The 26,198-nt window shown below is 34.2% G+C and overlaps 1 long non-coding RNA gene across 1 annotated transcript; it reads right to left on the reverse strand.

Moving 5' to 3' along the window:
* Positions 1-24,199: 24,199 nt before the first annotated feature.
* Positions 24,200-25,684, reverse strand: LOC139791813 (uncharacterized). The gene is made up of 3 exons (XR_011724031.1): positions 25,623-25,684; positions 25,406-25,486; positions 24,200-24,310 (listed from the first exon to the last, which is right to left on the reverse strand). It is a non-coding gene; the product is annotated as an uncharacterized lncRNA (long non-coding RNA).
* Between the last annotated feature and the right edge of the window lie 514 nt (positions 25,685-26,198).

A 26,198-nucleotide genomic window follows, 5' to 3' on the forward strand; every position in this document is an offset into this window, starting at 1 on the left:
AATGTCTCTGCATAAAAATGCACTTACATTTTCAAAACCCTTAAATATTTTACTTTTAGTTCTAGTTTCTATATGCTGGATTAAAAGCATTTATATTTTTTTCTGGATCTTCTATCTGGAAGGTGTGATAAAATACAATCAGAAGTAGTCAACATTTATAGCTATTAATTTTACTGTCTTGTATTAGGTTGTATTTTTCTGTACCACATGCTCTGATGGCAGTGTCAAAAATTGATCAGAGAGATAAAAACACTGAGAGGTATATATATTTATATCATTCTCATTGTGAAGTTATCACTTTCTTCTCAGACACAACCAGCTCAGTGTCTGTGTCATTACAATTTCTCACTATCCAGTGGGCTGATGCAAAAATATAAATTGCATCGTTCACACTATACCTGGTAACTGTGTTTACTGACAAGACCTTTTGACCCAGAGTAGATAGAATTCCACTTCACACCCTCTGGTATGGTCCATAAGGTAAAATACAGCTTTATCATATCAAATATCCATTAATAGTAACATAATAATATCCATAATAACAATATCCATAGTAAAAATAAAGGTACTGATTATGGGCCAAATAGTTCAAAACACTGAGCAGGAATATGCATTGATTTATCCCTTGTAGTGTCTTAAGAGAAGATAAAACAATTAAGTCTTCCCTTTGAAAGCCTTTTTCAGGAGGTAAAGAAAGGTCCTTTTGCAGCCTGGAGTTCACAGGTAAGGCTGGGTATCCACATTCATTCTTCCAAATAACTGAGCAAAGCTCAGGTTTGTTTGTTTGCTTGTTTTTGATTTTTTGTTTGCTTGGGCTTCTTTTTAATCAGTTGTGAATCTGCCTGCTTTTGCAACAACTGCTGGCATGTTAGAGAAAAATGACTTAGGAAGAGAGATGTAGAGGTCCAGTTCTTTTCTGTGCGTGAATAGATTAAAAAACATATTTCAATTTTCCACTTAAGTGCCCTAACCACTGTGTAAGCTACTAAGTTTATTAGGATGGTTCTACTTTGCAGAACATAATTCAAGAATCATTGAGTCATACCAAGCAAACAAAAAGGAGAACAGTTTTGTAGCTTTAGCAATTTTAAGCAATTTTAGACCTTACAAATCTGGGAAAAAGCCTAAATCTAGTGCCAACTCATGGGACAGCTTCTGTGTTTCTACCAGTGGAATTTGCTTATAAAGTCCATGTTTTTCCTTTCTCATTCAAATTAAATGTTCTAATATTTATTCATATATATATATACACATACACAAATATACTCTTACAGTAGTCATTTTATAAAAATCATTGAAAGTATCACAAGTTTTGTAGACCTCAGCCACAGGACTGCTGAGATCTTACCAGTTTTGAAAAGGTTTGTTATAAGCTGAATCACATCTTGAAGAATCTAAACACTCTTCAAGTCAAAGTGTCACCCAAGACAACTTTTTCTTCTGCGCTTCATTGCCAGATGGCTGTTGACAGAGAACTATCTGGTTTGCAGTTTTTAGTATATGCAGCTCTGTTCAGCAGAAATCCAAATTCAGGTTTAAAACTTATGCTGTTTTTTTTATTTGTTTGATTTGGCTTGGGTTTTTTTCACATTTCTTTGTACCAATCTGAGCTTATTACTAGCCCTGCTGTGTATAAAATAATAAAAATATTTGTAATATCAGTTTACTAATAATCAAACACACATGCATATGCAACAGCTTTAGGATAGAAAGTATTTCAGAATGTTCCCAAGATGTTGAGAAACTAGATTTACTGAAGTTATTATGTGAGACTGAAACAGAAAAAAAGAAACTTGCATCAAAAGACATATGTATAGCATGCCTTCCATATACAATAGTTAATAGCTGTTATTAAAAGAAAAAGCAAAAAAAAAAACCCCAAACCTTCTTCATTCATTTTTTATCATTGCATCATAATGTTCCTATATGCAACATCACTACTAAATAATTAAAATCTATTTTTATCATGGGAATGTAATAATAGTACTGAGACAATGAAAAAATTAAAAATTGTTTTGTACATTAAAAAAAAAAAAAGTGGATGCAACAAGCTCTTTCTCTTTCTATGAGTTGTTGATGTAACAGAGGAGTGGGTTGTGGGAGGTATATATAGTTAGAGAGAAGAACATATACCAAAGATTTATGAAGGTATATGTGTTTGGTTTTGGTAGGAATTAAAGACTGATGAGTATCATGCTGAAAAATCGTGCCTGACTGAACAAAGAATGGATACCATGTGGCAATTTATATAAGAACCTTGGAGGCTGGGGTTTGTTATCAGATTTCAAATTCATGTTTTACACTGAATGCTTTAGCAGAATCTTCTAGAGGTGTCTATATAGTAAACGTTTCAAATCCAGAAATTCTTTTATGCTGGTTTCATTACAATAACATATGTCAACATCTGCATATATTTAAAACAGCTGGGCCTGTAAATGCACATTCCATAGCAGCATACTGTACCAAGAAGGTGGTGCAGGCTCCTTATCACTACATCTTATATAACTTCTCCTGCTACCTAATTGTGCCTAGTTTCCAATGCTGCAAGTTGTCTGATGCTTTTACACAAGTGTTGAAATATCTCACTCTTAAATTCTGCTTTGTTGATAGAGAAAATTCTATTAACTGCTACATAAATCCCAGTGAAGTATAATTTCAGAAATTTCCATGAGGGGTAAAAATATGCTGAAGATGATTATTATACCGGAAAAAAAGTCTAGAATATTTACTGAAGCAAAACTACACATGGAAATTACAAGACCTGAATCTACCATTGCATTTTGAAAAACTCAGGCTCTGTGCTGCTTCATCATGGGGTTGTTTAACTGTGCTTTTGACCTTAAAGTATTGTACACAGTGAAGAGATGTTTTTACATGTCAGCGAATATGTATGCATACCCCTAGCACTGGATTATAAAAACTGAGACTTTCTTATAGGCTAGGTATGCGTACCATAAAAAAGGCTGGGATTTACTCTATCCCCACGGGTGTGTAAAATGGTGATTCACATCTCTTTTACTAGAATTTTTTCCATCTCTGAGCAGGGTGGCTTTGACCAGGCTGTTTACAGTGGGTTTGTTATCCTTCAAGCCATGCTTTTATCTCTTCTGGTATTGTGGTAGCCAGCATGGGACAAAACATGCCTAGGAACATGCAAGCAGCCAAAGAGCACAGAGAAGCATATGTCAGTATTCAAGCCCATGACTTGGCTTTTTAATTTACTGGGAGATATATAGCCAAAGAGGTGCAGTCTTGCAAATCTACTATTCTTAGACAATGATTCACACAGCTCTTCAGGATCTTATTTCCTGTAATAGACAGTTGTTTGCCTTAAGAGAAAGTACTTAACTTTTAAGATGTAAACTACAATGTGAAAGAACTGCTGTGCCTTTCTATTCACTATTTACTGTCTCAGAGAAGTCTATTTCTTGAGCTAATTTATCCTCATATTTCTTATTTTTGGGGACAGTACCCCAAGGCCAACTGTAGCCAAAAGGTGAAGAATGCTCATCTAAAATGTCAGATTGCAGAACCTGAGTTTTCTTTCCAACACCTGCTTCTGTAACAGTTTGTTGCAGTTCAGGCCCAGCTGGTCTAAAGAATTGCACAGATGTTCTCTCCCCCATTCACCCTGGTGGGATGAGGAGAGAATATAACTAAAATCTTGTGAGCTGAGACAAGGACAGGGAGGGTTCAGTCTCCAGTTATGGTCATGAGCAAAAATCACTTGACTTGGGGGAAAAAAAATCAATTTAATTTGTTGCGAATTAAATCAGAGCAGGACAAAGAGAAAAGAAAAAAAAAAAAAGCAGATCCTAAAAATGCCTTCCTCCCACTCAGACCCTTTTTCCAGGGCACAAATTACTTCACTCCTGGTTTCTCTACTACTCCCCACTGGTGGTGCAGGGTAGGCAGGGAACAGGGCTTACAGTCCATTTGTCATATGTTGTCTTTTGCTGCTCCTTCCTCCTCATGTCAGGGCACTCCTCATAGTCTTCCTCTGCTCCTCCTCTGGGGTCCCTCCCATTGAAGAGTGTCCGTGAACTACTCTGACATGAGTCCCTCCCATGATGTGCAGTCCCTAAGGAACAGACTGTTCCAGTGTGAGCTTCCCCCAGAGTCACATCCTTTTCCAGGCATAGTCACTTCCCATGGCATGGAGTCTACCCCAGCTGCAGGTCCCTGTCTGCTCCACTGTGGTCCTTCATGGGCTTCAGGATGACAGGCTGCTATCTCACCACAGGCTGCAGGGAAATGCAGGTTCACCTCCTCTTACTCCTTCTTCACTAACACTTGACATCTGCGTTTTTCTCCTAAAGCCCCATCTTTCTTCCTCTGCAGGATTTTTTTTTTTTTTTTAGCAGTTTCCTTACCCCCTTCTTAAATATGTTAATTTCAGAGATATTATCACTGTCACTGATGGGCTCAACCTTAGCCAGAGGTGGGTCGAACTTGGAGCTGGTGGAGGATCTTGGGATCTTGCAAGATTCACATAAAAGCCACCCCCGTGGCCACTATTTCACTATGAAACCCCTCCACACACAAAACCCCAACACACAGTTTTGGATGAAATAGCCCCTGTATGTCTTAGACTAGGGACCAGGACTCTCCTTGAATCACTGTTTGAACCACTTTGCTGGAGAATCATATTTCTTGTCCATAGGCTCAGGGTGTAGGTTTTGGATTGGGTTTTTCACGCCCTTTTATAATGAGTTCTGTGGAATTGGATCTTTATTGAACAAGTTTTGGCATTTTTTTAATAAATAACTGTACATGAACTTAAGATGGCCTTTTTAGATAAAAAATCAAATATTTATAATAAATAAATAAATAAAATGTCATAATGTTATTGAATATAATTTAAAAGAAAAAAGGTTTTTGAAAATGGAACTAAATTTCATATCAAATGAAATATTCATTTCTTATTCTTCACTTTCTTTTGTGGGTAATAAATCCAAACAATAAAAAAAAAACAAAAAACCTCAAGCAAGACTCAGAAAGCTTCAGACTTTGACTTTTTCAATATTTGGAATTTACTATACAACATTGATGAAATGAAGAAAAAGTATTGTCTCATTCAGGTAAGAATCTATGCTTATGAGTATTGTAGAGAGGGCTGAATCACACACACACAAATTTTTAATCCGTATCAGAAATATAATAATTGTTTCTTTAAAATTAAAATCAAGAAAGACATAGACAAATCTCTGAGGGGCACTTTATCCTGCAGAAAACTGAATGTGGTGGCAAGTTCTTGGACCTGCTTCACTGATCTTACACCAGATACTTTTTGAGATCGGGACTTTGTAAGACTTCATTAGTGTCACAAGTGGAAACTTTTTTTTCCACCTATACTATAGTGCACAGATATACTTTAAGGTGAATGATTTTATGTATTTTTTTCCCCCTTAATTAATCAAGGATAGGGTTCATCTTACTTCTCTTCATCCTCCTACAAGTTAAGTACTTATAAGGTTAATGTGCCCTATGTTCCCCAGAAAGAGAACATCTGAAAATGTCTATTCTTTCCATCTATCTTATGGATATATCCATACATCTTATATAAGTCCTTTTCATTGACTCTGAAATCAAACTAATCACCATAGTTCATCTTACACTATGTGCCAAATTTAGAGAGAGTTGATGTTTGCCAAGATAAATCTTACTATGAGCCAGTGATAAATGGAACATCTCAGCCATCATATTTCTTAGTAATAATTGTGAACACTGATTTAATATATGCCCGTAGTCTGAAGAAAGTTGTATAGTTTTTTGTTCATAAAAGTGATTTTCACATTAAATAAATAAATGGTGTAAAAAGGGAGGAAGATTTGATACAATTACAATTTTTCACCCTTTTAGAGTTTGGACTTTTAGTATTGCATTCAATCTTGATCAAAACCAAGGACCAGTATTTGAACTCTGATAAGCTCAACAAAAAAACCTAGAGATAAAAATCTTAATAGTCTGGTTGAGGACAAAAATTTCAAACATAAAAAAGTTTGTAAAATCACAATATTTTACAGTACATTTAAAAAATCTTCAGCTGAAATAAAGACATTACGTTATATATATATATTTCAGATATGTACAGCTGCATCTGTAATGTCACTTTTTCAAAGAATGTAGCTGAACTTAATACTTTATCAAAGTTCATCTTTTATAAAAAAAATATTTAGACTTCTGAATGCAGAGAATATGTAAGCTGTCCATCCCATTATTTATTTATTTGTTTTAGAAATTCTTGACACCACTGTGTTGTCATAGAAATTATAATTGAAAATTAAGTAATAGACTTAATTATCCAAAATGCAAAGGCTTTTATTAGTTTACACAAGCCCTTGGGTATCTTTCAAAATTTAAAAATTATTCCCAGTGAATTTCACTAAAAGTATGGTGTTCAATAGGAAGATTTGCTGCCTTAATTTCAATGAAAAGCAACTATATATCTTTATATGTGTTGCAAAGCACATATTCTTTTGTTCAATGTAGCACCATTACTGCCAATTAAATATTTCAAATTTACAGGAAAATGAAATCTTAGAGAAAACCTTTATCTTTGCAATAGATGGATAGGGGAAAAAAAGTGATTTTCTGATTGATTCAGGTAATATGAATAAATTACTAGTCCTTAGAGTAACAGAGAAAATTAATCTTTTGAGCACAATGAAATTAAAAGGTTTTGGCTTGCCTGATCTGAACAAAGTAAGATGAATTTTTAATACAGCAAATTAATTAGGCACGTAATGAGGAATAGGATGCATAATACCTCTAATTCTGATAAATAGCAAAATAATTCAGATCCTCAATGAAATAAATATCATCCATCACAAGCACACCTTAAATTCCACTTATTGGGAGATATTAATGGTAAGAGAGCTTGCATAAAGGAGTTAGATAAATTCTATTTGCTGATCTTGCTCAGTGCAATTACATTACATGTTGACCCTCATCTGTAACTTTTTCTGGAATTGATTTTGGGACATTATTCATTTCTGAAGGTGTTAATGTACCATAAAGGATTTGTATTATCGTTAAACATACTGTCTCCACCAGGTGTTACATGTTATTTGCTTCTGCCCTGAAGATCATTTAACAGCTTACAAATCTTTATGGCCCTGAGATGTTTTGCTACAATAATTTGCACCTTTAAATAGTTTCTGAATGATGCATGCTAAAACAAAAAGTAACAAGAAATATTTTTTATTATTAAAAATATATATAGCTTCTGTTTTACAATAGTTTTAGTTACAAAACTCAAGTAGTATATAATATGGGAAACAAGTTGTTAAGAAATGTAAGAAGAAAATGTTTTATCTAACTTTATAAAGAATGTGTATTTTAGTGCAGATTAAATAGTTAATTATTTTATGAAATTCTGTTTTATCAAAAATCTCCATGAGGTTTAAAAAAATATGTAAATTTTAATGTATAACTCAATATCAATAGAAAGTCATAGAGGCTATCTATAAATATGCTTTGAAATTTAGGAACCCAATATATATTAATAAATTATAATATAATCTCATCTCTTATGTGAAAAATGATTTTACATATCTGTCACAACCTCTTCTTATTCTGTATTATCTTTATTTTAATTTGTTACTCTGTGCAACTTTTATTTTAATGAGCATGTCCACATACCACAAGAAGCTGCACTGGAGGCTTGTCTTAACTAGTGCAGTTCAGACACAGTCTGAACCACTACACAAAAGGGAAACCTTAGGAAAAAATGGGCTCATTGCTTCTGAAGAACACCTCATGAAGGGATGGATAGAGAATGATTGAAAGAGGGATTTTACACCAAGGAAGAATCTTCCTCAGAGAATCATGAAGAAAACATATAATCATCAGAATTTACAGAAGACAGAACATTCCCTTCACATCCTGAGGCAAATTTTACTTGGCAACTTATTTTTTGATATTCAAATGTGATCCACTAGTACCAACTTTCTATAACTTGTAACATCCTGATGTTTCTGATGTTGCTGTCTTAAAGGTCACCTGGTGGTCCAGGTGATCCATGTGCCAACTGTCTTTTCAGCTTGAGTTGAAATACATCAAAAATTCCCCACTGACTTAATTTTTCTGAGCTTTCTTTTCTAAGCAAAGGGTAATGACAAAATTCATCATGTTTCAGTTGTCATGTATGAGGTTTCTTACACAGTAATATCATGTCTACCTAGCCTATATTCATCTGTTGTATATGATGCATGATACATATTTCTAAGTAGAATAATATGAAAATAGATAGTAGAACATATATTGACTTCCAGCAGTTGATGTAAGGAAATAATCAAAAACCCCACTATAAAACTTAAATTACTTTCCCATACTTCTATTCACTAACAGTAAAAAGTCACAGTTTTATCTACATTGTCAGTGCTACTTATTTTCTTTATGAAAATATTCTATATACTCAAGTTATTAATATTGATTCTCTTCTGTAATTTAAAGTTTAGTTTCTTAGCAGGAGCTTTCAAAATATTCAGAGGCTACTTCTGCAACTTACTATTAAAATTAGAGACTACAGCTTGTGTAAGGTTTTATTAAAAAATAAACAAAACAAAGCAAACAAACAAAAAGGTAAAAATTCCAGGCTTTCACTACCATTAGGATAACTCGCATAGACAGTGATATGCATTCTAAATAATGTATGGGCAAAGATGGTGATATGAATATAGGACTGAAAGATAAATAGATGGTATTTAAGTAATTATAGATTTACCGATATAGCTGTCATAACAATATTGGTACATATCATGCCAAGATATTATCAGAATGCTTTTTTAATATGAAATAAATTTATCTGTGCTTCAAAATATGAAGGTATGGCTGCCAATACAATTCTATGTGGGATAACAGAGGCTATTAGACATATAGCAAATTGTATACTGCTTTATAATGAGATAGTATAAATATTTTTTTTTCATTATAGAAGTCCTGAAAAAACAAATCTTACAAACATTCAGTGATAAAATTACAGAAAGGAAAAAAGACTACTGAAAATCTTATAATCATTCAGTGTTTAATCCTGTTAGCCATAGTAATAAAAATGCACAGAACTGCAAAATATCAGCAATCCAACAGAAAGGATCCCCTCTGTAAATCCTACTAATTCTCTGATAATAACCCTGCATATAAGTGTTTTACCCTTTTAAAAAAATGGGAGAGTACTCTATCTTTCATATTGTCTATCCATTCACAGTCTAATCTCAGTCAAAGATAAATCTAGTGCACAAAGGAACAGAAAATCTTTGGTCTATTTTCTCATTTTGAACTAAAGGCTAATTGATGTATTTTATTTGAGAGATATTTATCAATCTTTTTCATACAGGATTTATTGCTTAAATAGAAAAATGTATTTACTGTAGGAATGAGAAGTACTACTGTCGTTGAGGTCAAATCCTATTGTTCAAATATAATGGCTACTATTAGATTTTTAGCTATTTTGTCTTCTTATTTTCTGTTTTCATTAATTCTGTAAAAATATATCATCAGAGTTTTAAAATTCTGTTAATGTTCATTTATGTTTATTTTTTATATAATCACTCAGTGATTTCTTAGTACACTACTACATTACTATGGGAGATATGAGTAATCAGGCTTTGGAAGATACAACCTCTACCTATTCTTTACCTTATCTCAAAAAGATTACAGGATTTTTTTAAAGGCATTTGAACTACAACTTGCAGTATCTAATGGAAGGTAAGAGAGACACAGCATCCATCCATTCACAATCATTTAACTGTGAAATACTGTTCACAAACTTTCTATTTAGTGAGCCGGCATATGAATAATGATTGATATTATTTCTTTTTTGTTGTATTCTCCTTTTTTCTTTCCCAAGATTACTACATTTCAGATGGATCAACAATACATAGTGTCCTAATGTCTTTTAATTTTTTCCCTTTTTTTTTTCCTGTCTAAGAGTTGGAAATGGACTTTAAGCAAATAATCCTGCCTGGATGGTTAAGGAAAAATTTAAAGACACTGAAACAAAAAATAGACATTTCTATATTGAAGAGAATGTCTGAAAATTTGAGATGTTTACCTTCCTCTCCTGTGTTGTAAATGAATGTATGCATAGAGAAACTAGAGACTGCTGTGATAGAGTGTTAAGAAGGCTGACAAATTCAGCAAGTTTTAAACTTTAAAACTAACCTTTACTGATGGCATTAATTAAGAAAATATTTCTTGCAAATTCCCATTTCTTACAAATTTGTAATGATCATAGTTACATATATAGAACTCTTTTTTTACAATTTTGTACTAAATTAAATAATAATGTGTATGTCGGTATACTTTGCCATAGAGCTATAGCTATACATTTAGCATTGGCATCTGCATTTCTTGTTGTCTCTTACCCTCAAAAGCAAGGTGATCAGGCTTGAGAGCTCATCAGTAAAAAATTCATAACCAAAATGCAAATGTCTCTTTCAATATTTCTTACTTGTTCTCACATGTTGTTTTTAAGCTGTTGCACCCCCTTTTCAAAACAGCAAATCTCTTCTACCTATAATGCTTGTCACCTTCCCTTTTACTTTCTTTCTTCCTTTTTCTCTCCTTCCTATTTCCCTTCTCCTTCCCTTTGCCCTTCCCCTTCCCCTTCTCCTTCCTCTTCTTCTTTCTCTTCCTCTTCCTCTTCCCCTTCTCGCTCTCCTTCTCCTTCCTTCCCATCAGCCGCCCTTTGTGTATTCAGAAATATGTCCTGCTTAATTGCATTTCTTCTTGTTTTTCTTATCATTTTTCTAGCAATTTCTCTCAATTGAATGCTCACTACATGGACCTACACAGATCTCTGATGATCGTACTGTTTATATAGTTTTGTAAAGCTGAATCTAGCTGTGCCATCATAGTGTTAAAAAACACACACTATACTTAGATATGACATTTTAGTGACCTTATAATTTATAGGTACTTCTGGCCTCTGCTTTGACTACATTATAGAAGTAGCCTGTACAACCAGCTTAGACCAGACAGATTTTAACAATTTACATTATACACAGTCAGATGCCTAATTATGTAACCTACCTGTAAATCATATATTTAATCTTCCATCATAATTGATGAGGGATAAAGTCGATATGACCCACAGGGATATGCAGCCAAGCAAATGTTATGTACTTCAGAATAAACTGAAAAAACTCCCTAGACTTCATTATCCTGAATTCAATTACTCACATGTGGATATATACACACCTGTCATTTTATATGCTGAAGACAATCCACATAAGGATCTACACTCAGTATGACCTCATTTCTCCATAAGATCCAAAATCTTTCTCTGGGGACAGGTGAGGCCAGACAGAACCCTCTGCGCTATCTAAAATAATGTTAGCACATGCATGAGGGAAAGTGTTTTTCTCACTTTGTTGGCTATCATAGGAGCTTAAACACACATACAAAAGGATACATTGGGAGAGGAGTGTCCAGAGACCATCCCTGCAGAATGGGATCTGGGAGTGATGGTTGAGAACAGACTCAATATGAGTCAGCAGCATGGCCTGGCAGCCAAGAGAGCAAACCTCATCCTGGGGTGCATCTAACACAGCACAACCAGCCAGTCAAAAGAGATGATTATCTGACTGTATCTAGTGTTGGTGTGACCTCATATTGAATACTGTGTACAGTTCTGGGACCCACAACTTATAATATTAAATAACTTGGTTAAGGTACTTCAGTGAGTTTAGAGCGCAGCAAAGCTGGTGAAAAGACTGGAAAGAATGTCCTTTGAGAAGTGACTAAGGACTTTGGGCTTGTGTAGTTTGGAGAAAAGGATGCAGAGAAGTGACTTCAGCACTCCCTAGAGCTTCCTGAGGGAGGGAAGTGGTGAGGGAGATGCTGATCTCTTCTCCCTGGTATTGAGTGATAGGATGCATTGCACTGTCATCCACCTACAAATAATTTTCCTTCTCAGCCTCCTTTCACACTTTTTAAAGACCTCTTCATATTTTTATTCTGTAAATGTGACTATTCCTATTTTTTTTTTTTTGTGCTCTTTATCTACCATGGGAAGTGTAGAGTTTTGCATTTGGGGAAGAACAACACAATGTCCCAGTATAGGTTGGGGGCTGACCTGCTGGAGAGCAGTGTAGGTGAAAGAGACCTGGGGGTCCTGGTAGACAAGAAGATGACCATGAGCCAGCAATGTGCCCTTGTGGCCAAGAAGGCCAATGGCATCCTGGGGTGCATTAGAAAGGGTGTGGTTAGTAGGTCAAGAGAGGTTCTCCTCCCCCTCTATTCTGCATTGGTGAGGCCGCACCTGGAGTATTGTGTCCAGTTCTGGGCCCCTCAGTTCAAGAAGGACAGGGAAGTGCTTGAAAGAGTCCAGCGCAGAGCTACTAAGATGATTAAGGGAGTGGAACATCTCCCTTATGAGGAAAGGCTGAGGGAGCTGGGTCTCTTTAGTTTGGAGAAAAGGAGACTGAGGGGTGACCCCATCAATGTTTTTAAATATGTAAGGGGTGAGTGTCAGAGAGACGGAGTTAGGCTTTTCTCAGTGGTGACTGTTTTTAAATAGGTAAGGGGTGAGTGTCAGAGAGATGGAGTTAGGCTTTTCTCAGTGGTGACCACTGATAGGACAAGGGGTAATGGGTGTAAATTGGAGCATAGGAGGTTCAAGTTGAATATCCAGAAAAATTTTTTTACAGTAAGGGTGACAGAGCCCTGGAACAGGCTGCCCAGGGGGGGTTGTGGAGTCTCCTTCACTGGAGACATTCAAAACCCGCCTGGACACGTTCTTATGCAATGTACTCTAGGTGGCCCTGCTCTGGCAGGGGGGGGTGGACTAGATGATCTTTCGAGGTCCCTTCCAGCCTCTAGGATTCTATGATTCTATGATTCTACCATACCACTCAGAAATTATAACAATACTTGTTACCTTTTGCTCTAAAACATTAACTCTTAGAAATCAGGATGATATTCAGAAAAGATAAACAGACATGAGAAGAGGACTGATTATCTTTAAGGATTAAAAACACTGGACAGAAGACATGAAAATTCCAGATCATGTGTAAATATCCATGGTGTTTCAACCATCAGAAATCTGAAAATAGGGACTTTAACACCAATTTAAACAAAAGAGATGTGGTAAATTACTAAAATAAATGTCCAAGGAGATTGAAAAACACTGTCCACAAATATAATTTATTATACAGCTCAGAAATGAACTTAGTAATATGGGAAAAATAACTTTGATTTAAGATACAGAAAATCCCTCAGTATCTATTTAGCACTCTTAAACTCAGATATATTCCTGAAGACTGAATTTTGATTATTTAGAAAATTTAGCTATTCATTTTTTCCTCATGCTGAAGCTTCATTGGACAGTTTCTCAGATAAGTTAAAGACAGGTATTGAATGTTTTGGTTTTTTTTACCTTAGTCATGCATAGTCTTTACAGATAATAAGGTTAGATAGTGTAATAAATTTTAATTGCTATAGTAAAAATACATTTTTTGTTTGTTTGTTTTGTTTTGCTTTTTTTATTTTTTTCCCAATCTTAATTATCCTGGTAATTCATTACCAATTGCACTGACTGCAATCAGAAAATAGCACAAGAGTACCACGTCTACTGATTACTGTCTAAAAGTCTAATGCAGGATGTGAATTAAAATAATTACATGAATTATAAATTATAATTGGGGTTAGAAACTAGGCCTGAGAAAGCTAGCAGTTTGTCTTTTCCTTGGTCATTTTGCTACCTTAATTACACTTAATCTGTTTGACCATTTTTTTATGCATTTAACTGGATGGTTAGTTTCCCCTGGAGAGAAAGAAAGGGCTAAAATGTCTTCACTGCCCCTTTTCTAAGAAGTTGCTCCTTCAGCCTTGTTCATTTAACTCATCTGATTAAATTTTGCCTAACTCTAGTCTATACTGCCTGACTACAGTTGGGATTAATCCTCCATGCCAATCCATACTTTCTTCTAGACTTGCTACAACTGCCTATCCAAACAGAAGTCTTAAGATTCAGTCACTGCAGTAATTAGTACTAACAGTTCCCACCTAACTGCTCAGATGTGCACTTGAAAGAGAAGACTCTGCCTTGTGTGCATCTGCATCTATAGTACTTAACATTACAGTCCACAAAGGGACTGAGTACATCCCTGCTTCGAAGCTGGACTAACCCACAGCCAAGACTGCCAGAATTTTTCATGCAGAAGGAGAAGAGATATGAGGAAGCCCAGTTCTAACAAACATTCAAACTATTCTGGTAACCCAAGTGTTTGGGGTCTCAGACTTTCCCTAAGGCAAACTACTCCATTTCACTCTGGTTGTCTCACACGCCCTCAAGAAAAAGGTTTCTATTTTCTTGATGAACTTCATTCCTGGTGGTATGGGAGCATTACTTCAATACGAGTAGATTGCTCCTATATATTTTTCCCCAAGCATTGAGCTTCCCAAGTTAATAGATAAGATTAAAACTTTATTTGGTGTGCATAACCTTATTTGGTGTGATCATAATCTTTCTCACTTTTCTTAAGGATTTAAATACGTATTTTAGGATTTGATTTCCATATTCTCCCAGAATTCAGTGAAACTCCAGGAACACAAAGATCCACTTAAGTAAGGTAGTGGCACTGGACACAAAGGTTTCCATTGATAATTGTTTCCTGTGTCTGCCTTTGTATCTCTGTAGCTCTTCTAGTTTAAAAATTCTGAAGTAAGTTATACTTATACTCTAGGTATAGGTATAATAAAGAATACTTCTTTGGTGGATCTTCACAACTTTTCAGCCTGGAGTCAGTGTAGTTTATCTGCAAATTCTAAAAATTAGAATTTAAAATAGCAATCTGACCAGCAGCCTTTATTGTTATCACACATAAGACTAAATCAATCTCATGTTAAGAACAGAACAAATAATACTATTCCTTAGGGCCAACAAGAAAAAGCAAAAAAATCATGTTCTTCTATGTAAGAAATAGAGTTTTGCTTAAATATTATCATAAAGGTACTAAATATAATGAAAATAAATTTCCTTCCTAGGAAGTAGAAGGCCTGCTTTGTCACTCAGAAAATATTAAGGCTAAAGAGAAAACAGACTCAAAATTCAGTTGATTAAACACAAGTATCTTTGTGATTTTTACATTGGTAATTAAAAACAATGAATAAATTATACAAAATACATGTGAATTTAGTAAGAAAATGAGGTATTGCATTTTTATGATTACTGCAACAGCAGGGTAAAGTAAGCTGGTAAATTTTTATTTGAAATAAATTCAAAAATATTAAATAATCAACAGTCTTTTAGACTGCATGAGTTGCCAGTGACTGACAATGATAAATGATATTCCATTCTGTTATTCAGTAGATGATAATGTGCAATTCACGTGTGAATAGCTTTATCTACCCATTTTATTTTTTAAGGTCTTTGTATTGTTTAACCGTTATTTAGTAGCAGACACTTCCTAAATTGCATGCAAGAGTCACTGAACTTGGGGTTTCTTCAGAATCAAAAGAATACACAAAGTCCTTCACATTTTATTTGCTCAAAGAGCAAGATGTAATTATAAGCCAGAAATCCAGACATCTCTGTTCAGATCCTTCTAATTTTTTATCTATTTTGTCCCTGTGTATGTTTTCTATCTTCATTTGGTATTTTTATTTAAAAGGGAAAAATAATTCTTATTTCTTATTTGTTTTGTAAGACATCACAATACATTCCTTACACTTTCACCTAATAGAATTAAACTTTTATTAACAAGGTCATATTACAATAAATGTAAATACATTGTGAACTTAGAAAAATTGATTATTAAAATTCAGAAAACCTTAAAAAATACAGAGGTATTATTACTCATCTTTGTTATGAAACATTTTATTAGTAGTAAGATGAAACAAGAAGTTCGGAGATGTCATCATGTCATTCTGCTGCTGCATGTATGATTTTGAAAGACTGACTTTTCACATTTAGGTAGCTTGTGTCCTTGCAGGATGTTTTACAATGCTGAAGTTTATGCTGCACATTAAAGGCCTTTATGAGTCATTTCAGAGGGAAACATAGTACAACATAACTTACTAAAATTCAAAATTCTTAAAACCTTGAAGAATCAAAGCTATTATGCACAAAGCTAATTTTATTCTTTGATTGTTCCTTTTTCTGAGGTCCACGTGAGATGTACAATTAGATATGTCCCAATTCTTTTTTTTCAGCCTGCTTTAAATGTATAAATTTCTACATTCCTTTAGATTTCCTTATTCCTTTAGATTTTATGTAGCAAAGACATATCTAACACAGTGATTAGCCACTTCTTTAAATCACTTTCTTCCCTTCACATACATGCAGACCAGTAAAACAAGAGAAACGCTTAATATTTTTCTAGCTATTTTTGTCCTTCACGTGGGTTCTAAAATAAAACCAAACCAAACCAAAAAATGCTGGTAATGGTAAAAAATAAAGAAAAAGTCAAAGCACACTCTTTGATACACCCACTTGGAAAAGAACAGAAATTCTCAAAGAGTATATATAATTCTGAATCGGATTAGAAAGATAATTAATTTTACTTAAAAAAGCTTTCAGACATGTTTTCAGTTCGTTTTTTTTTCTGATTTTCTGGATGAAACAAGGGAAAATTTGAGATAGTGTTCTGAGCAGATGCTGTGAGAAATGAAATCAGAGGATATAATGTTATTTAATAAATATGAAATGCTGTTACTTTGAGATTTGCCAGATGGTCATGATACATTTAGTTTAGCAAATTCTGTTACGCTGATTGCCTGTGATGTTAAGTTTTGGAGAATCACAGTATTTGCAGTAGTAAAAGCTCCTTAGGGTAATGTTTAAAGGAGAATCAAAGGGGAAAAGACAACATTAGATCCAACAATGACAAACAGAAACAATAAAAATTTTAAAAGCTGTAAAATATTAAGAAAATGAAGCAATAAGACAGATAAAACATTGTAAAGCGTGGAAAGAAGTTGCAAGAATTTAATTGGTGACAATGCTAAAGATACATTGCTTAGAAACTAGTGCACAGGAATTGTGCATATGTGTATCTGTATATATGCACATGCTTGCTGGGGAAGGAATCATATCTCACAGTTCTGATTTACATCTTGTTTATCGTTTTGCAAACAATTTAAAGATTATTTGGACCATAAATACATTAATCTTTTAATCATTACCCTTTCTTTTAATGAAATATTTGTAATGTCTGAACGCTAATATGTCTGAAATTACAGCAGGTGTCTTTATTGAATAAATTTTGTAGCAGTAATGTTATTTACTGTTAATTTGCTGAATATGCATAAACACAGTAGGAATACACTTGAAAAATAATTATACCTTTCTTTTTTTTTTTGTAAAGTAATTATTTAGAGACTTTCAGACATCTAGAGAACTATCATAATTCAAATGATAGTTGCAGATAATAATGCTTATAGCAATAGACTTTTGTCAAATCAATTTCAGAAATGTTTTCATGTGTATCAAATCAATAGCTGACAAGCAACCAGAAATAAGTTGCATCAAAATGCATTACAATTTTTGGTACAGTAATCTTAATAAAATTTCTCTAAATATAATCATGTGTTTAGTAAACCACTCTAAGCATCTCCCTTTTTTAATAGTATGAACAAGTGGCAAAGTTCTTTATGTATATCAGTGTCTAGATTGTTCTGGACTATTCTTACCAAATATCTTCATATAAATGTTATCCCCAGCTGTATAATTTTTAATCTATTATTTCTAAGTTTAATACCAACTTAAACAACACTTTGTAAAGTTTGGCATTTACTTTGTTGGTTTTGGCTTCTGAATACAGAAAGTTAGCTTTCAATACGATTCATAGAGCAATGATTGAGAATCAAACATTCATATTAAAGTATAGAGGAGTTATGGGAAAATCTATTTGTTTATTTGTTTATTTATATATCTGGAGTTTTTTTATTTATTTAAAAAAAAAAATCCTCAGATCACCAGACCTATAATCAAATGCAACTGGCAAATAATAATGTTTAACTTATACAGTAAATGCATAAGAAATTAATATATAGTAAAGAAGAATTTATAAATCGTATGTATGTGAAGGGCCAACAAGTACTGAGCCATTTTCCTTAAAATGTGATTTATGTGTTAATTTAATTATATAGTTGTCTTGAATGGCTCAAATTTCCAGTCAGAAATAGATTTAAATATATTCTTGGTGTTAGGGAAACTCAAGTTAGGTTTGAATTAAATTAATAATTCAATTGCATGCAGTGAATTGACTATTTTTTTCACTTCAACCACTCTCTTACCCCTGATGGAAAATTCTTTTCTTGACACAGAAGAGTTTTTCTTCAAATATCTTTGAAATATAGGACTATGGTGAAAATCCAAAGTAATAAAGAATGAGAGAAGATGCTAGGGCAACATTTAGTGCAGTCAGCTACATAATTATGTGTGAAAATGTATAGATGAATGATTTATGTTTTAATTGGGAGAGGCAAAAGATGGAACTTATATGAAAACCTTAGATATTCATCATTTAGTGTACTATTTCTAATATCAGTTGGTAAGATCAATATTGATTTCTGCCACTAGAATCATAACTTCAACTGAAAATCACCATATAAATAAGACAAACATATTTCAGTGTACATTTTGAAAGCCAGGAACACTACGAAAATATTTTAAAATAAAAAATGAAGGCAGTGAAACCATTTTTTTTTTCCCTTTTTATAATACCCAAGGGAAATCTCTGGGTGGCAGGTGACAAAAATTTGTCTTGATTAGTTTCTTTTAATCCATATATATCAACTTCATAAACCTAATAAAGATTAGATGCACATATATCACTAGTCCACTGAAGCACTTCAGCAGGATGTTTTTCAGCATTTCTTCATGTAGACAAAAGGCAGAAATATCTAAGTTGTAAATTTTTGTGTTGTTCCTTGCAATTTGAAAGAATTCACTAAAAATTATCTAGTTTCACTCCAATTCAAGCAAGTAGACTTTAATTACACTGAATATATAGGAGGTAGTTTTCACAATTTAGGATTGATTTACTTTTAAACTTCTTCGTATCAGAGACAACTTATTGTAACAGTGATAAAAAGATATGAGGGGAGAAAATGCTCTAGAATATACTTACAAGTTAATTTGTTGCAAGTTAAAACTGTAAAAACTAAACAAGCAAAAAAGCCATTCCCTGATCAACACTTCCAGAATACTTTTGTTATGTGAAGTTTTTTGGAAATGCTGCTTCCTTGAAGATTTTTTATTTTTGCCTTCTGTTTTTTTTATATTGTTTTTTAAAGTCAAATTGTGTTTACAAATTCAAGAAAATTTGATTCTAACAATGAAGATGATGCTAACAATGAAGATAAAGCAGCAATAGTATTTAGAGTCATTTAGTTCAGTACCATAGAACAAAAGGCAAACAGAAAAGTATACCAAAAGATGGGAAAAAAAGGTAGGAAAAATACCAACCATCTTTGAAATCTCATGGAAGTCCTATATAATTGGAAAACGCCAACGTATTTGGTGCAAGTGCCCAGGCAGTGGCAGCAGTGGCTGCAGGGTTACCTCTGCAGGAGGGGTTGGGGCTGTCCCATGCCTGACAGAAAGTTCCAACTAGCTCCACCTGACCCCCCCCGCAGGGTACAACTGAGTCCTTCTGACAATGTGGTGGTGGTTTGGGAGAAATTAATTTGAGAAAAGGCAGAAATTGCTAGGGTGATAGAGGAGGAAGAAAGAAGAAAGAAAAAAGTCATAGAAGTAGGAGGTATTCCCAGGCAGAACAAGCACTCCTCTGAAGGGATTGTAACCTATGGATAAGCCTCTGCTTGAGGCAGGTGCACCTCTGAAATTACTGTAGTCCATGGATGACCCATCTGAAAAGTAGGAAAATGATGAGGCAAACCTCTGTATCCTGAACCCAACCTACTGTGCTGCATGTTGCCTCCTTGAAGAGTTTGAATGTAAACTTTGGCAGTATCAAGGAGAGAGAGGAGAGTCTCCTGCTGCGAAGCTGAGCTTGTGGAGAAGCTAAGCATGGGAAAGTGAAAGGAAAGGTATTTTAATGTATGTTGTCTTTGCATTTTAACACTTAGCTCACTAATTAAGTATTTATTCTAACAGGCAATTAATTAATTTTCTAATATGCCTATGAAATTAATTAGTAAGTGAACTCTCTGCCTTTATCTCCACCAATGAGCTTTCATCTTGTTTTCTGAAGCTATCCTGTTGAGGAGGGAAAATGGGAGAGTGGCTGTATGGAGTATTTCTGTTGAATTTTGAGCCTGAAATCAGTGAAACTGGATCTTTTTCTAGGAAGCAGGGGAATACAGAAATCAGTACCAAGTAAAACACATAGAACAAAAAGTAAAGATCAAAACAAATGCAAATCAGTGTATTATCGTGTAAGAGAAACAGGAGACTTATAAAAATAATTATCAGTGTGTGACCACAGATTTTGGTAGGGAACTATGAAAATCAGGAACAAAAAAATCTACTAAGTTATGCAGGTAATAAAACACTAGACTTTCTACAAAGTATTAAGTTTTGTCTGTGTTTACAGAATGTGAAGGTGAAAAGCACTCCAGCTCAGTAAATACTGCTTTACATTTACTATTAGAAGGCCATAGATATTATACTGACTGACACTGTCTGTCTGAGTTTGTCTTGGGCTGAGCTGATTTTAGCTTTTACAATTCCTTTGTACCAGGTATGATATGGCAGTATGGATATGATAGTGTATATGATGTATCACCTGCTAACCCCAGTTAATCACAGTGTATCTGTAGCCCCAAGATAAGTCTGAAGGAAACCTGTGCATCTTTAAATTGAAGTCCAGGGGAAGGAATCATACCAAAAGAAAAGAAAGCAGAATTTAAGACTTGGGGAGGAAACTACTACTATTATAAGTATCAAACTCCTCCCAGCAAATAAATGGTGTTGCTGCTAAGTCATTGCAAGTACTTCATGTCTTCATCCCACTTCCTGAGGCAGAATGAAACTGCTTACCTTAGAGCCCAGAGGGACTGTGGGAAAATAAGGAGACAACCGAAGAAAAGGAAAAGGTACTGGGAAAGTTCTGATCATAATTCTGACCTTTTTAATGAGGTTTTTCTATCTTAGAAAATTTGGAATTCTATAGTATTGAAACATTAATTGGAATAATTTTATTTTTTTTTACTATCCTTGAGTAGCAAGTTCCCTTCTGCTGAAAATCAGATTTCCAGATTTTAGAGTAACAATATCCACCAGTTAATTGATTATGATATGTAAACACCTCAGTCTTATAAAGAAACTAAAAAAGGTAGAGGTATGAGGTTTTTTAGGAGATCATATCAAGTATTCTATGAACTTTTTAATATATGTATGTGTGTGTGTATATATATATATATATATATTATATATACATATATATGATTTTTTTTCCCCCGGGGAAAAATGAACTCTTGTAGCTCATACAGTGAACACAGGAAAACTACTAAAAGCTAAAACTTTTTTTCTTTATTTTTAAAATGTGGAATTATTTAGTATTAATCTTGTTGATTACATGCAGTTATTAACAGATTTCTGTAATGAACTGAACTTCATTGTAGTTGCATACAATTCTTTTTCCAATAACTGTTTTTTTGATAATTGAATTTTTGGAATGTCCATTGAAAATCATTGCTGATTACTGAAAGCACATTCTAGTGTATCTTAATCTCCCAGTGAAGTAATTTCTGAGCCTCTGGAATTTGCTTCTTCATGAAAACACGAGAAGATTTAGACACTCCAATGTAAATTTTAAAATCTTCTTTTATTACTTAATTACTAGACTTTTTTTTTTTTTTAAGTATGTGGTCTGTGAAAAATAACTTATTCTTCAATAAATAAGCAGTTACTTGAGACCAAACTAAAATTTTGATTCATATTTTGAGACTGAATCTTCTGAAGCTGTCCTATTAATCATATATAATAGATTATGGTGTTATGCTTGTTCTCATATTTATGTACTAAGCATATAACTCAAGACACAAAGTTTTGCAAAGTGCAGTTATTAGAAACCCTTTTTCCTCTTGTCACATAATTTATTTTCATCTTGGCTTCTTTCTAAAGTATTTAGATAAAGGATTTAAGCCTGTATATAAAAATGATTCAGGGTTTACTAGGTTATCAGTGAGGCAGTTCTGTTTGATGCTTTTCATATTTAAAAGTGACTGAACTTCATGTAGACACCCAATGCACTAGAAAGCTGTTTAGAGAAAGACAAAACTTCTTCTGTTGGTTTGGAAATTTTGAAGGGGAACAGGGAATAGAAGGCTGCATAAAGTTTACCTCATACTTTGTGCAGCTGTAGAAATAACTAAAAACATTCCATGTGTACTTGAAAAAAAAGTATACATTTTAAAAGAAGTATTATTCCTATCAAATAGAGATTAAAAAATTAGTATTTTCAAACCTTATTATCCATAAGATCTCTGAGAAGAAAAGGGTAAAAGTTGTAGAACCACAGTTGATGGCTACGAGCTCCTTAGGATGGATAGACAGGGAAGGAGAGGCAGTGGAGTGGCACTGTATGTTAGAGAATGCTAGGAGAGCATGGAAATCAAGTATAGTGATGACTGGGTTGAGAGTATTTGTATGAGGTTAAGGGCCAATAAGGCTGATATCACTGTAGGAGTCTGCTATAGACCTCCCAACCAAAGCAGTGGGGTGGATGAAGCTTTCTATAAGCAGTTGGGAGAAATTTCAGAGACACTTTCCATTGTTCTTGTGGGGGACTTTAACCTCCCAGGTATCGGCTGGGAATACAGCACAGCAGAGAGGGAACAATCCATCAGGAAAGGGAAAGGTTGCAGATATTGTATATCTAGACTAGAGTGTATCATCAGTAAATTTTTAGATGACACCAAGTTAGGTGGGCGTGTTGATCTGCATGAGGATAGGGAGGGTCTACAGAGAGACATGGATAGACTGTACCAATGGTTCAATGTCAACAGTGTGAGCTTCAGCAAGGCCTAGTACTAGGCCCTGCACTTGGGCCGTGACAACTCCATTTAAAGCTACAGGACTGGAGCAGTGTGGCTGGAAATCTGCCAGGCAGAAATGGACCTGAGTGTTCTAATTGACAAGCAGCTGAATATGAGCCAGCAGTGTGAACAGGTGGCAAAGAAAGGCAATGGCCTCCTGGCTTGTATTAGAAATACTGTGACCAGCAGAAGCAGGGAGGTGATTGTCTCCCTGTTTTCAGTTCTGGTGAGGCCACACTTTGAGTATTGTGTCCAGTTTTGTACACCTGAATATAAAAGAGATACCGAGGTGCTGGAGCAAGTGCAGAGGAGGACAAGGAAGCTGGTGAAGGGCCTGGAGAATAAATTTTCTGAAGAAAGATTAAGGCATCTGGGACTGTTTAGTTTGAGGAATAGGAGACTGAGGGGAGACTTCATTGCTCTCAATAACTACTTTAAAGGATATTGTAGAGAGGTTGATGCTGGTCTCTTCTCATAGGTAATTAGCAATAGAACAAGAGGGAATGTCATCAGTCTGCAACAGGATAGGTTTAGACTGGACATTAGGAAAAAAATTCATAGAAAGAGTGGTCAGACACTGGAATAGGCTGCCCAGGGAAATGACCGAGTCACCATCTCTGGATGACATTAGGAAAAAAATTCATAGAAAGAGTGGTCAGACACTGGAATAGGCTGCCCAGGGAAATGACCGAGTCACCATCTCTGGATGTGTTTAAGGGTCATTTAGATGTGGTGTTGAGGGATATGGTTTATTGGAGAACTTTGTAATGTAGGGTCTTTTCCAACCTGAAAATAAAAAAATAAAAAGAAAGTAAGAAAGGAACCTATCTGGCTAGGTCCACAGTCCTAGATATTCTTGTACATTCAGGAAATCAATAGGATTTTTAATAAATGCAGGAGTTCTTATGATCTTTGAAGTGCCTTTTTTCCCTGTTATTTTATCTTAAGGTATAACATTTATCATCGCTAGTTCTTGGTAGAGTCACAATATACTAGTCAATCATTGCCTTTTGACCACAATCAGAAGACTGCATCAAAACATATCTTGTATCTGGCATTTTAAATTTGGATTATTTTAATTCTCCGTTGTTTTAAATTCTACTCAATGAGGTCCCAGACCCAGTCTTATATGAATCTGTTTTTAAAATTATATATAGAAGGTTCTTGCATCATTCTCTTTTTCTTTCCCCTCAACAAAAATGACACAATGTTTCTCCTTCAAATTTAATCTCTTTTGTCCTCTAGATTGTAAAGATAAAACAATCTTTATTGAAGGCCAATTACTTATCACAAAATTGATGAGTTGACTTTACAGTAAACACATTGACAGTTTTTATTTCTTGTGTCTGAAGCAAGCCTGTGGAAACAAAGAATGAAAGGTAAGTTCCGTTATGAGTCAAAAGGGCAAGCACACAATGAATAGAAAGATTCATAGAATAATCAGTAGACTCGGAAAAGGATGAAAGAGGATAAGTTAGTAAGCTGATGACAGTCTATCATAGCATCTCTAAATAAAACACAATAATTGTCCTTAAATATGTTGTGAAGGAACAGATCCAGTAGTTGAATGAACATAGAGAACTCAAAGAATTAAAGTAGTGGCTTAAGTATTTAGAGATTTTTAAAAAACACAGATGATACTTAAGTCATAAGCATCTTTTATATGTCTGAGGAGTCTCATAGAGGAGAATTTTTAACCTGGGTAATTATCATACAAATTCTAGACTTGTTTATAATGTGATACAACTGGACAATCTGGAAAACATCTACACATATTCAGCAGATCAAATGAAATGATGCAACCCCACTCATTGCAGTAGTGTTCCAGGTAAATTTTAGGAAAATAGTTCCACCGTAAACATTTTTTTTTTACACATTCTACACAGTATTACATTTAGGAATTGAAGGCCAAAGATTGGAGATTTTAATACTTAATAATTTTACTTATGAATAAAATAAGTCATATAAAAATCTTGACAAGGAATTGGCCATTATTGGTAGTATTTTTAAGTCATACTGGACTATGTTTCTCTCAAAAATATTTTTCTTTTGCAGCTGGTGTCATAGGTCTCTAACCCTTGGAAAACCTCTTGATACTTCTAAGCATAAAAGGGAAAAAGAATTTTTTTTATGCATAGTGAAAGTAATGCAATAGAAAAAAAAAAGTGATACCATGTTAATATTTTACATTGAACATGATGGTAGAGCACGACACATAACTTCTATTCAACAAAGCAACTTTCCTTATGAAAGAGCATAATACATCACAAAGATGTATTTCTATCAGTTGCATGTCTCCTTTTATATTCAAAGTTTTCATTTGCATTACTACTTCCACAAATCTGATACTGTCATGGCTCACATCTCTTTACACAGCACATAAATTCTACAGACATTAGATTCTTTCATAAACCACCTATCTTCCCTGTTGTGCCCAGCTCTTTGACTTTACTTGCTCCCTGGGTTCTTCACTCTAACCTCATTCTGCCTCTATTGCTTCCTTTCTCTCTGGCCTTTACAGTTTCTTCTTTTCCTGAAGAGAAAGTTGGTTAATGCTACAGGTAATTTTAGATTCTTTTTTTTGAAATCTTAGCCCCCATATTCCCAAAATGGTATAACAATTATCTGAAGTCAGTATTGTGTGGCAGAATATATAGCTTGCTGTATACTTTCTTCAACACCTAAAGTCAGGAAGATTTCCGATGCTTGCTGTGTGCTCCAGTCACTTCCTGCAGGCAGACAGAATCAAGACATATCATCCTTTTCCTTTGTATACTTGTGTTGATCTTTAAATTCATATATAGTGTATATTTTAGATGGCTATTGATCTGCAAAATGTTGAGGTTTTTTTTTCTTTTTGATCATATCAAAGCTGGCAGAAACTCTGTGTTCACAGCTTTTAGACAGGATCAAGATGTAAGAAGTTCTTTATATGATGTGTCATGGTATTTTAAATCTATCGGGAAATAAAAATAAATTCAAAACCAAACCTGTCTCCAATTCAGATAGAGATTCCCAGTGTAACTCAGTATAGTCTAGTATGGACTTTTCTTAGCAATTTTATTAACATTATGTACAGAGCAGAATCATACACTTGAAATAATAATTTCTATAAAGACATACACATTTACAATTCTAGAACTATGGAATACCGCTAGCTAGAAAACGTTCAGGTCCAGATATTCTTGTAAAATTGCAAGCAGTTTTGATAATGTTTTTTCACATGCAGAGGAAGCAACATTGTG

The sequence above is a fragment of the Heliangelus exortis genome, chromosome 1 (assembly GCF_036169615.1).
Source record: "Heliangelus exortis chromosome 1, bHelExo1.hap1, whole genome shotgun sequence".
Taxonomy (NCBI): Eukaryota; Metazoa; Chordata; class Aves; order Apodiformes; family Trochilidae; genus Heliangelus; species Heliangelus exortis.